We start from the raw sequence: 14,096 nt of genomic DNA, 5'->3' as shown, positions 1-14,096 counted from the left end.
CACTGGTTAAAAAAAAGGCCAAGACAGTGAAGCCATGGTGCTGTTGCTTAACAGTAAAGCATCTCGTCCTCATTTTAAGGACAGGCCAGAAAGTGCTGTGAGAACTTGGCTAGGAATTCTTACCCATCCACACTACAGTCTTCATCCTACCCTACAGACTGCTTTTTGTTTGCAAAACTCAACGGATCCTTCCTAGGAACATGATCCGAGCATGCCAAACTGCCATCTTGGTCCAGGAAAGAGTGTTGAATTCTTTGAGAAAGGGTGAAGAACACCTCATCATTTTTCCTACCTGGAGCGGCTGGTAGTTTCAAACTGCTGACTTTGTGATTCACAGACCAGCTTTTCACAAGCAAAGGCACCAGGGACCCTCTGGGGAAGGGGCCTGAGAGAGGGCAAGAGCAACCCTGCCTTCAGAAGTGTACAGAATGAGGCGGAATGCAGGGTCAAGAAACAACATCTCCACATTTTTATATCTTTGGTTAATAGAGGTTTCTATGACTTTGTAACAATATATTTTAATTTCGCTTCTTGCATTCTGGAATTGATGTTTCCCGTGCTTATAGGGGACAGTCATTATGAGTGTGGCTGCTAACGGAAAGGTCAGCATTTTGGACACAGGAGAAAGACGTGGAAATTGGCTACCAAGAAAATTACAGCCTTTGAAACACTGTGGGTAGTTCTACACTGGCCTGTAGGGCTGCCGGTGTAATTACTCAATGGCAGCTAGCATGGGCTTGAGTTTTTATATACACCTGTAATAAGCTCATTACATGTAAGTACCATAAATAACATGTGTACACTATTAAAATCCTACAATACACAAAGAGCATTTTAATGGCTAAAATGTAGATAGAAAAAGTAACTCACTTTATAACAGGTACCAAATAGCTTGAAATAAATAAAATTTAATTTAAAGAGATCAAGAGGAGGAGAAACATAGCATACTTGATCAATGCTCATAAAAGTAAAAGAAGCAGCAGTGTTAAATGCCCTAAAGCATAATCCAGATAAAATAAATCTCTATTTATTAAATGTATACTATGTGTTCAGCATGTAAAATAAGAGATAGTGTTGAAAACAGATGACTCTACACTAGAATAATTTTTTACTAAAGTATTTTATTCATGCCAAATTGTATGCTATAAATTTTAAGAGAGAAAAAAATTCAGAGAAATATATGTATATATATATTTAAAAAGAATCCATCACCAAATTTACTTCAATCACACAGGAATTCTGATTAAAATTTCCTCAAATTTCTCCTGCTCTCCATACTAATCATCTGGTTACATGGAATTCATTTATTGATTTCCATTTCTCACTATTTTTATGTTTGTTTCACCACAAACGTTTAAAATTTCACAATTGTTCATTTACCTCCAAATCTTCAAACTTAGGGATTTAGAAGTTATTTGTTATAGCTTTTATTTATTTATGTGCATCATTCTTAACTGCTGACATTTTTTTCTAATCTAAGATCCACATATTAGCAGCACCTTCTCTTAAAAAGCTAAACAAAACCAACAACCCTTGGTTCTCTTCCTCTCCTATGACTTAACCTTTTCATGATTATTGTTCACCCCTAAACATACTCTCCTTTTGACATCTCAGCGTTAGAGCACTCAATCTGTCACCTATTGTATGATCAATGCATATAATCTGTGTTAGAAAGCCAACCAAAAATGTACAACCTAGTGACCATTTTAAGGAACGCTGTATTCTTATCTCTTTTCCTCCAAATTCCATCATCATTCTCCAGTGTTGAACCTTTCTCAATTTACATGTCATATTTCTCTCTTAAGAAATAAAAAATAATAATGAAGGAAGGGCATATCTTGGTTCAAAATAATCTAGTGCAACCTTTGCTTGACATTTCCCCCTTTTAAACACATTTTAGACATTTCTTTGTGGTATTCATTCTTCCTTTCTTTGGCATGCAAAACTTTCCATGATTGGGTTTTACGGTCATAGAATTCCCTGGCTGTAGTAGTTGAATAATTTCATGTCAACTTGATAAATAAGTGTAGGGGTGGAGTCTAGCCTGTCAATCAGGTTACAGTCTGATGATGCCTCCTTGTGGGCGTGGCTTTCTCATGAGGATTCTGGGAACTTCCTCTCTTTTCTCTGGAGGTGGGTCACACAAATGTTGAAGATGTGAAGATTCAGAACTCATAAAGCTTATAAAATATCGAATTAATATCCAAAATTTATGGAACACTTATTATGTGCTAGGCACTGTTTTAGTAGTGGAGGCCATTTATCACCTAAGAACCCAATGTTCATTTGGCTTGGCTTTTGTTTCTTTGGTTTGACGACACACACAAGCAGTGTCTGTCCTTTGATTCACATTTCCAAAAACTCATGGTAGAAAGTGAGTATCTTAATTGTACTCTATCCAGAAGAGGAGCACTGAAGTATCTGTAACTGCATTTCACATAAAAATTGATAATAGCAAAAAAAGAACCCTAGAGAAGAGTTTATAAAGTTAAAAATAGGTTACTATAGCACAAAGTTAGCTATTAAATTTATCTAATATGTAAACAAACAAACAAGCAAAAAGCACTGTGTCAATGTTCCCCCAGAGTCACTCCACAGAAATCAACTGCGATTCCTCGTGATCCTTTGTAGGACAGAGGAGAGGTGTTTCTTCAGTTTCTGTGTCGGCCAATCGCATTGGAAATAGCCTCACGGTTCTCCACGGAGCAGCCAGTGTATTTGAACGGAAGTCTTTGCGGTTAAAAGATGGAAGTGTAACTGACAAGAACACGAGGGCTCCTTTAATATTCCCCAGAGTAAAAAAAATCAGTGATGGATTATTTTCCACAATAAAGGATTTAAGATATTACTTACATTTAGGGAGTTTTCTTTGGATCTTTTCTTATCTTACCTGAAATCAAGTTTATCTTTGCCCTTCAAATGATCCAGGGCAAATTAATATCTCAGGTAAGACTATATACTCACATGTATCAACACTGTACTGACTTCTCAGTTTAAAATGAGGTTAAGGACTTTCGATTGAGATAAAAACGCTATGGAATGACAATCATAGTGTCAAGAAAATAATTATTTTTGATGAAATAATTAGGAAGTTGGTTTTCCTTTGAGAAGTCTAGCAGTCATCAGATTTAATTTTACAGTTCCCTTAAATTATTGCTATGAATCAATAAATTATTAACTAATAGAAACACTTTAAAATTATTGAACACTTTCCTATATTTATATAATATGCAATATTGAATAAGAATAAACTAAAGCTTTGAAAAATCCTATGAGCACATTTCTAGTTAATGCTATATAAAATTTTACAAACCCAAGTTAAGAAAAAAATACTTATTTTTTCTTTCATTTTGAAATTATACTCTAATTGTGAATGTGTATTAACTAACTTTATCATTTATTTTTCAGTCAAAAGAGAAGTTGTGGCAAAGAAATGCAAAAACATGTATGTTTAGAATTTATTCACACATCTATATGTAATTGGATGAAATAAGGCAGATCAAAGAATTATCTGGTTTTAGAATATAAGGAAAAAAATTATGAAAATAAGATTAAAAGAAAAAAATCTGGGAAGGTCGCATAAAAATGAACAGGTCTGCAAAAGCTGTAGAGTGAAAGGAACAAAATGTACAGGAACACCACCAATAGTCAACCTCTCTCAGAAAGAGAGACCATGAAATCGTACTTATTAATATAGTACAATGCAGTACATTGGGTAAATTTAAAACGTTTGAGTGAGAATTAAAATAATTATGTGACAGTAAGCAAATACAGCCAAAAAATCAAACAATCTTTTACCTCTCCATTAGTTAGGAAGAATTAGGAACACAGATGTGCAGGATTGAAGAGTGAAGACTCCCCACCCCTCCACCCCTGCTCTGTGGCTCTGTGTGTGTGTGTGTGTACGCATGTGTGTGCTTTTCACCATGCTGCACAAGTTAGGAAAACATAACAAAAATAGATAAGAACACAAAAACCACTCACATTCAGGACAGAAGTCCTAAAATAAATTAACTAAAGAAATCCTGTTATTATGCAAGCAGTGTACTTTCCAACCAAACATGTGAAAGTCTGTTTTCTGTTCATTGAGTCAGAGACCAAGAATGCTGGGGAGGGAGTGAGGAAGAAGACAACTGGGAAATACCATTATATATTGAAATTCTGGGTGAAATAGTAGTAATTTAATTTTAGTTTTAAAATTAACAATGTGCCGGGCTTAAGTGTCTTTTTACCAAATGAAAAATTTTAAATATCTGTGAAGAAATTATTTTCTATTGGTGATGAATCTAAAGATATCTCAGATGGCTGCTTTTGTGGTTAGGTGCCTTCAAGCCAGTTGTGACTTGGGGTGACACTCTGAACCACGGAATGCCAGGTCACACAAGCCAGCCCTGCTCCAACAATTGTTAGGTGTGAGCTCCTTTCTAAGGCCACTGTGACCAGCCATCTCCTTAAGGGTCTTCTTTTATCCACTGCCCTTCTATTCTTCTTTTCCTGAGACTGAACTGTCCGGAGAATAAGTCCAATGTTTCAATCTCCAACCTTGCCACCAACGAGCATTTATCTGTACTTTGTTGGGTACAGCAATCTCAAATGTAGTTTAAGGAGACCATTTACTTAAGTCTTAAAAGAGGCAAAAACAACACAAAATACAGACAAATCAACTGGATGAGGAAGGCCATGATCACTGGGTCAAAATTATATCCAAGGATTCTCCAAATTGTCACACATCCATGCTTGGTGGCAGATGAATACAATACAGTTACAGGTGCCTATAGAAGCAGGGAGAGTGGCATGATTGGGACGTCTACATTGTTAGACGTAAGAGCTTACAGGGTTGGCCCAGTCCCTTGTGATGAAGGCAGTCAAGGCGGACTGATCAGGCAACCACTAGAACAGTCCATCACGGAAACACCCAGGGAAGCTCCTAGGACACTGTCCATTGCTGGGCTGCCTGGGGACGGGTGGAGGTAGTCTACCGTTATCACATGCTCAGGTAATGATCAGAAAGAATACAAGGGAAATTTAATTGACATGTGAACTCTGCAAATGGATTTTGGACGATCACTGACGTCCATAGAAAACCACGGTGCTCAGAATTTGAGCTGTAATACAACTTCTCCCAAGACAGATTTGTTTATTCTTTTGGCAGTCAGTCCATCGTGCTTCAATATTCAGCACCGTAACTCAAATGCACACATTCCTCTTCAGTCTTCCTTATTCAATGTAAAACGTGCACATGCTTATGAGGCAATTAAAACTGCCATGACTTGGGGTTAGTTCTCAAAGTCATTTCCTTGCTTTTCCACACTTCAAAGAGGTCTTTTGCAGATTTACCCAATGCAATGCATCAGTGGATCTCTTAACCACTGATTCCCTGAGCGGTAATCATGGGTCCAAGCTAGATGACTTGGTAACTCCAATCTTTTCTCCCTTTATCATGATGTTAACTATTCAGTTGTGAGGATTTGGGTTTTCTTCACAGTGAGTTATGATCTATAATGAAGAATGTAATCTTTGATCTTCTTCAGCTAGTGTTTTCCTCATTTTCAGTAAGCAAGATTGTGTACACTCCATATCACAGGTTCTTAAGAAGTCTTCCTTCAATCCTAATGTCATGTTCTTCATGTAGCTCAGCTTCTCTTGTTACTTATTCAGCATAGAGATTAAATCAGTGTGGTAAGGGGATACAACTGAGGCGCACCTTCCCGGATTTCAAACCATGCAGTATTCCCTTGTTCTGCTTGCACTGCTATCTGTTGATCCCTGTACAAGTTCTGCATGAGCACACTCAAGTGTTCTGGAGTTCCCATTCATTTCAAGGCTATTCATAGTTTTTAAAGCCCACACGGTCTAATGCTTTAGCATAATCAATAAAACAGAAGTCAACATCTTTCTGATATTCTCTGTTTTCAGCCATGACATCCACAATGATATAGATCCCTGGCTCCACATCCTCTTCCACATCTAGCCCAAAACTCTGGCTGCTCCCTGTCAGTGTATTGCTGCAACAGTTGTGGGATGGTCTTTAACACAATTGTAATCGCATGTGGTAGTGTTCTATATTTTGGGCACTCCGCGGTGCCACCACTCTTTGAAATGGGTACAAATGGGCAGGTAACTGTCTTCCAATTTTTGTTGCATAGACAAATGAGTACATCCAGTACTTCATCAGCCTGTTGAAATACTTGAATTGATATTTTGTCCATTCTGGAACCTTGTTTTTGGCTAATGCCTCTGTGCAGCTTGGACTTCTTCCTTCAGGACCATTGGTTCTTGATCACATGCACTTCTAGAAATAGTTGAATGTCCACGAATTCTTTTTGGTACAGACTGTGCGCTCTCTCCATCTTCTTTTGATGCTTCCGGCATCATTCAATATATTACCCATGAACCCTTTCAATATTGCAACGGGAGGCTTGATTTTTTCCTTTATCTCATTCAGTTTAATATAAGCTGAACTTATTCTTCCATTTTGGTTCCCTAACCCTAGATCTATTTCATTAGAATGCTTTACTTTGTCCTCCTGAGCTACCCTTTGGCATTTTCTGCTAAGGATTTTTTACTTCAAGAGTTCTTCTATTTGCGTTAGCTACTCTCCATTAAAGAGCTCGCTTCAAAGTCTCTCCTGTCATCCAGTTTGATGCATTCTTTCTTGTTTGCTTGCTTGTCTTATCAATTACCTTTTGTTTAATTCATGTATGTTTTCGATATCATTCCACAGCTCATCAGCTCTTCTATCATTAGTATTTAATACTTCACATCTGTTCTTGAAATGTTCTGGAATTTCAGGTGGGAAATACTCGTGGTTTCATTTTAGCACAAATGGACTTGTTTGAATTTTCTCCAGCTTCAACCTGGACTAATCTGTGACCAATCGTTGGTCTGTTTCACAGTCAGCCCTTGGTTGTGTTTTAGCTGCTGACATTGAGCTTCTTTATCCTCTCTTCCCACTCAATCACTCACTGCCATCGATTCAATTCTGACTCATTGCAACTCTTCCTACAGATGCAGTTAATTTGATTTTGGTGAATTACCTCTAGAGAAGTACAGATGCTGTAATAAATAAGTCATTGGTCCTGCAAAATTCTATCAAGGGATAGAATTTCCAGCTTCATTTCTTTCACCCAAACCGTATTTTGTAACTGCTGCTCCTTCCTCTTTGTTTCCAACTTATCCACATTGGATCAAATATCAGGCTGGAGACATTGGTATATCTTTTCAATTTTTCATCACTATATTTGGTGGTCGGTGCATAAACTTCAATAACAGTAGTATTTTCTGGATTTCCATGTATGCATATACATATTATTCTATAAACATACCATTGTATCTCAAGGTCGATCTTGAAATGTTCTTTTTGATGTTGAATGCAATGCCATTCCTCTTGAATTTTCTTTCTTTGCCTAGTAAAGCATATAACTATGATTCAAAAGGACCAGTACCAGTCCAGTCCAGCCCACGAATGCGGAGGAACATGATCTTTATGCATTCCATTTCATTTTTGATGACTCTTTTCCTCAATTCATATTTAATGCATTCCAAGGTCAAATAAGCAATCAATAAGTATAGTTGTTTCTTCTCATTCTGAGTCCTGCCCCTTAAGCAAATAGAGGTCTCAATGGCTGTGCTGTATTCCAGTCACTGTGGTCGTTCCTCTAGTAGGCTGCTTTTCCTCAGTCACATTGTGAGTGTCTTCCTACTTGAGGGGCACATCTCTGGCATTTCATATGGCAAATCTCCTCTGCTATTTATAAGGGCAGCAGTGACTACTTCCTCAGAAATGGATAGCATCTTCCTTCCTCACAGTAGCTGGTCTGATGAAAGGATCATAACAGACTGGCTGCAAGTGTATGGAGCGTAACTAGTGTTCTTCCTACAGAGATAATAGTTTTTCACCTCCAGGGTGTCTAAAATTTTAGAATGAATTATTTTTGGTTGAATGTCACCAAAAATGAGGTGCATCATTAAGAAGATGGGTACAACAATGGGTTCAAACATAGCAATGATTGTGAAGACAGCATAGGATCAGTGAGCGTTCTAGTCTGATATCCATGAAGTCCCTACGAGTCAGAATCAGCTCAACAGCACCTAACAACTGCAACAAGCATTTACTAGTGATGATTTAGAACTAGATAGTATGTGTATATGTGTATATAATTAGGGATATTATCATATATAAACATACACAGAGATATAGGATAATCTATGTATATAAACACATATGCATTATCATATATAACTATACACAGATATATATGATAGTATATGTACATTTTCCTTGTTTTTCTTAACATTCTTTTAGTGAAGTATATTAATAAATAACATAAATGGGGGAAAAGACAGAAATAATGTAGAGAGCAGAAATCTATGGTGCTACAAGCCTGTTAAGCTGTCAAGATCCTGAGTACAGACTGGAAACGTATTTTTAATCCAATCTTTGTTGTTATTTGACTGAGCGACCAGGAGAGAATCACTGTATTTCTCATTTTTTCTCATTTATAATATTGTTTCTCATTTACAACATTGTGTTAATAACCAGCAGTTCAGAAATTTCTCAAGGGGTGCTATGAAGATAAATAAGACTATTTATGTGTATTTATAGTTTAGTGGAAAACATAATAGAAACAAATGTTGGCATTATTATGGCATCACAAAGGCTTTCAATACAAGTGAAATAAAATGTATTTCTACTTTACTATTTATTAAATATTATAGAAACTTCACAGAAAATATTAGGAAACTCTAAATATTTTAAATGAAATTGAGAATGGAATTTTTGGCAGAAACAAAAAAGTCAAGCAAATATATGCTAGGTTGACATATTGATTAAATAAAATAACTACTATATGTCTTCCATGTAGACATTTTCAAGCATAATATATTGATATTATAAATTTAAATCGTATTATGGTTTCATGCATTAGATGAATATATGTTTTCCTTTCTCATCCTTTACTTTGCTTGTCTTTCCTCCATTAAGCCTCATAGATTTTTTGAAATGAGTCACACAAGTAAATCATATTCCCTTTATATGATGAAGTTTAACACTGATAGGAAAGAATCTTGTTGTATTCACAAAATAAGGCTATTCTAAACTGATTTGAATATGGTGACTAAAAACTGACAAGTATTGAGTTAGCTCACTGAGATGAACATTGAATGATGGCTGTACAATCGATGGGATTAAATTGAGATTTGTCTGGTTTGTCAGTCAGCCTGTGTCATTTATGTCTAACTGATGTGTGTAGGAAACAGTATTGCATGATTCAGGAGAAGCAAGACCCAGGAAGGGTGAAAATTCCATTTTTAATTGCTGAAATCATTCAATCTCCTTAAGTAGCTGAAACATAATAAAATTGACAAAAGTGTGCACTTGTATATTTATAACATTTTAAATATGCATATTTTCTTCAATTATGTAGAATCATTAATTTCATTGAATAAAATGTATTCAAGTTTTTATGTTGATGTCTATTCTTAGTGTTTGAATCAATATAATCTATAAATCTAGTGTAACTATCTTCAAAAGATAGTAATGCCAATAAAAATTATCCTTAAATTGAAATCTTTTCAAATGATAAATATTTCTGTTCTAAGTTATGGATAATATGTGTATTTAAAAGAGGAAATTAAAAAATTAATCTCTATTTGATTTCCTTATTTTCCTAAAATTAATTTAGGATATAGAAATTAATATTTTCTATATATCTGAAAATCATCCCATATACCAAAATTGATATGAAATAAAAATTTAAAAATCAGTTATTTGTATGAACTTCTTAGACTGTCTTAATAAATAGCTGTTAAACAGATAGTGTACTCTCTACATCCTATTTATATGTGTGTCAGTTATTATTTTCTCAACGTTCCAATCAGGTATTGTTAACCTGAAAATTTAAGTGCATGCACATATGGGATGAATTAATAGATCAAATTTACCTCTGATAGAAAATATTGAGAATATTGAGAAATACATTTAATTAAGTAAGCATATAGGTATAAAGTTAAAAAAATTTTTTCACTAGTAAATTAAACGAAAACATTAGCAGTACTAAATGCCTCTTATTATATGCTACTGTGTCCATTACCAGTTCTAAGAAACCCAGGTACAATAGAACTAAAACTCTCCCCATGCCCACCACCATTCTTACGTTTGAAGTCTTTATTGTAGCAATCCATGTCACCATGAGTCTACCAGATGCTGTCCTGGGCTAAGTATCATGCCCTTCTGCAGAGGCTCATCCTTCCTGATCATGTTCAAAGTATGTCAAAGGAAATACCACCACCCTCGCTTTGAAGAAGATTCTGGTCGTACTTCTTCCAAGACAGAGCTCTGCCTTTTCTGGCACTCCATTGCATAGTCAGTATTCTTCATCAACACCATAATTAAGGCTTCCAATAGTTATTCTGAATCGATTCCCTGCTGTCAATTTGCATTTCCATGATATATATGAATGAAAATATATTAAAATAATTTAATTATAATTTACGTACATTGTAAATTTTAAGATTATAAATACATCATATATGTTTACTAATTATATATGTGTGTGTGTGTATGTATATATATATATGAAGAGAGAGAGAGAGAGAGAGAATGCAAATTCTCAAGAGTGGGGACACAACAGAATGAACTGATTCAAAGCCCTTCCCATAATTCAAGTTCAGCAGTTCTTCTTTGGCTTTTCTTACTTAAATGCCTAACATCTTGGTGAAATTTATTCTCCTCACGAAGCAACAGTTTATGATTTCCAAATGAATAGCACACTTAAATGAAGCGAACATTAATACAATATGATATTAATATACAAATACTCACATTTTTCACCTGCAACTGACATTCTGAATTAAATCCGTAATGGGGTGTATAACTGATTACATCTCTACACAACAGAATGCAGCAGCTTATGATTTAAAGAGGCCCTGGTAGAGTGATCACATCATTACACTGCCAAGTGCCATCTATCACTTTTACTGAACTTAACGAAGATAGATTACTTCCCACAGATGAGCTGCAACCTATAAATACTGTCCTGCTGATCTTCATCTGACTTTCCTACAGCACAGACAAGCAACAAATCAATAATTTAATAAGTCATATTAGAGAGTCAGTGTTACTCAATACCCAGAAGAAATCATGTCGAGTAATATCGTAGCAACAGATCGCTGTATGCGATGAAATCTGCGACTTCATGGCCTGGACGTTTGTTTTCTCTGAAACTGACTTCATGAAATTGAAGAGAAAGCCTTGGCTTATTGGAAAGCCCCACTTTTACATTTTAAACCATGATTGGTTTAGAATCAACATACTTTTTCACAGGTACCAAGAACAGTATGCTTCTTAACACAAGTTACCCAAATCCCACTGTCAATTACAAATGTATGACAGAATCTGTTGCAAAAGTTACTGTCTTCAAACAGTGGAACAAAACAAATACCACAGAAATATGCCTATCTAATACATTCATTTGACAACTTCTGGTGTGGTTATAATAGTAATTTTCCATTAAACACCTGCCAGAGATTCTATTTACCATCTCATTTACTTTCACCGTTTACCTTTGTGGAAACTGCCTGTCAATTGCTTCAGTAGGCCACGCACTGGGGACCAGATTGCGCCTGTCAGTCTGCTTGGCCAATGTTGTGGGAATGGGTAACAGGTGGTCAGTATTCAAGGATGCAGGTAAGGATGATGCCTCACTAGCTATAAAACATCTGATGAAATGCTTTAACAGTGCTCACTTACTGCTAATGGCACCATTAGAACTTTAATTAATTCTTTACCCTTCTACTACATTCCTCAGACGGCCATAAGGCAGGAAATCATTTGGAACAGAAAGAAAGAATCTAAAGTGACAATAATGAGGTGTAATAAAAGAAAGACTGAATGACAGAATGGTGAGCATTTTACTCTGAAACTAAAGTGGAGTTTGATTGCTTAATCAGGTCTGTATTTGATAACTTGCTAAACAGGGATCATTTCCTAAAGAACATCTTTAATTCTGAGAATATGTTAACCACTTCCCCCATTTAAACTCAGGTGCCACAATTGCTAACTATATCTTTGAAAGTTTCAAAATGATTCCCTTCTGATTTTAAAGCATCAGTAAATAAATCTTCATAAATCAGAAACATGTATGATATGCTTAATATATGGGCAGCCAAATATTTTAAAAAATGTCATTTTTAATATGTTAGGTAAAAAAATGGAAATAGGGTATGAGGTTCAATGCCATCAAACTGATGCTTAAGTCAACTTCTACTTTGCAATCTTGATTTCTAGATAAAAAAAATCATGTTGTATGATTATAGTGCTCTATTTCTGGGCTGCTGTTGGGTGAAATCAAGTGAATTCTACCTTATAGAGACCACATAAGACAGTAGAATGGTCGCATAGAATTTTTTGGTAATAATCTCTATGGAAGTAAATCACCAGGCATTTTGCATGCAGAAAAGTTATATGAGTTCCCAACACCAAAGTGTTCTTAAACACCAGAGTGTCTAACTGTTGCTCCACAGGGATCTTTTATGCGTCTGTAATATCTAGTAATGTGAGTTTTGTACTTTTAACTCATACAATCTATGTACTTATAGTTTCCAAACTATTGAAAATTTCTAAAGTTTATAAAAATTTGTCTTCATTAAACTGATTTTAAGACATTTTGAGGCATTAAAAAAATCAGTATAAGGAAAACTAGAGCCAGATTATTTTAGGAAATTATCAAGTTTATTTATTTTTTAAAGGCGTATTTTCCTTTATTTCTAGGGCACCAAGATAAATTATGTTAAAAATATACTAGTAAATTAAAGTTAAAATTTTCATGTAAGATGTATAAAACTAAGCATACAATTTTATACCAAACTTGTATTAGGAACAGATGGTTTTATGCTCAACTAAAAACGTGCTTTGACTTTGTTCTGTCAACTCTAATGCTCAAAATATATTTAAAAACAGTTTGTAAACTACCAAAAGGCTAAACTGACTGGAAAAGACCTTTGAGACTCTGAACGCTATATAGCAACAAGAGTGTCCATCAACTGAATTTAGCTGTACTTGAATCTATGAGAAAAGTTGCTTGATGCCAAGAAGAATCCATGAGGAAGTAAGGCTATATTACAGGAGAAATATTAGAGCTCACCAGACAAACAGACCTGAGTATCTATTAAGATGTTGACTCTGAAACTTGAAGTATGTTCATGGGTCCCATGTCTCCCGTACACTTTGCAAATCAAATGTTTATCAATAACTTTCACTTGGTCTATCTAAGTATGCAATTTGTCCCTGACACTCAGTAATTATATTTCAAGCATAAATGTAACAGCAGCCTTTACTGATGATTTACCTAGCAAATCTATTTTATCACCCATCCATTTCTATACCAGATTAATATACTTTTGAATAGTTATGAGATGTGTATCCCTGAGCAGCACCCAAACTGCCAGATTTACACTTAATCCTTAAAAAAAGACTAAGCATGCAGCAGTTACCAAAGAGACCACCTCTTTGTTCCCGGGAGGTTTATTTTCTATTTGAGAGAGATGAACAATAAAAAAGAAAACCACATTTAATTTTTTTTCGGGCATGGTGGCTTTTGCTTAAGCATTTTCTGTTCACATTTTTAACAAGACTGTATTGGGCACGATCAGATGAAGTATCCTTGGGAAGCTAAAGTGAAAAATCAAGATCAGATGATGATTTGAAATGGTGAGGTATCCGTCAGTGAGAAAGAAATGATCAAATAGTAGATCTTTTTGGAAGTTGTGAATGTTGTTGTTAGATGTTGAGTTGGTCCAGATGGATAGTGACCCCATTAAAAGAGAACAAAACACTGCCAACTCCTGCCCCATCTGCACCATTGTACTTAGGATTGAGCCCATCGTTGCTGTCACTGTCAAACGGTCTATCAAAGGCCCTACTCTTTTATGCTGCACCTCTGTTTTGACAAACATGATGCTCTTCTGCAGGAACTGCCCTCTCCTGAAAATAGGTTTAAAGTACGAGAGATGAAGTCTCATCTTCTTTGCCCCTAAGGAGCATTCTAGCTATATTTCCTTCAAGAAGACTTGTTTATTTCCTTGGCACTCTATTGTAC

General features: G+C 35.5%; 1 protein-coding gene across 1 annotated transcript in view; it reads right to left on the bottom strand.

Moving 5' to 3' along the window:
- LRP1B (LDL receptor related protein 1B) overlaps positions 1-14,096 on the bottom strand; it is a 1,653,255-nt gene that overhangs the window by 409,846 nt on the left and 1,229,313 nt on the right. The window lies entirely within an intron of this gene.

The sequence above is a fragment of the Tenrec ecaudatus genome, chromosome 13 (genome assembly GCF_050624435.1).
Source record: "Tenrec ecaudatus isolate mTenEca1 chromosome 13, mTenEca1.hap1, whole genome shotgun sequence".
Lineage (NCBI taxonomy): Eukaryota > Metazoa > Chordata > Mammalia > Afrosoricida > Tenrecidae > Tenrec > Tenrec ecaudatus.
The sequence above is the reverse complement of the archived record's forward strand: the minus strand, read 5'-3'. Positions and strand labels throughout refer to the sequence as shown.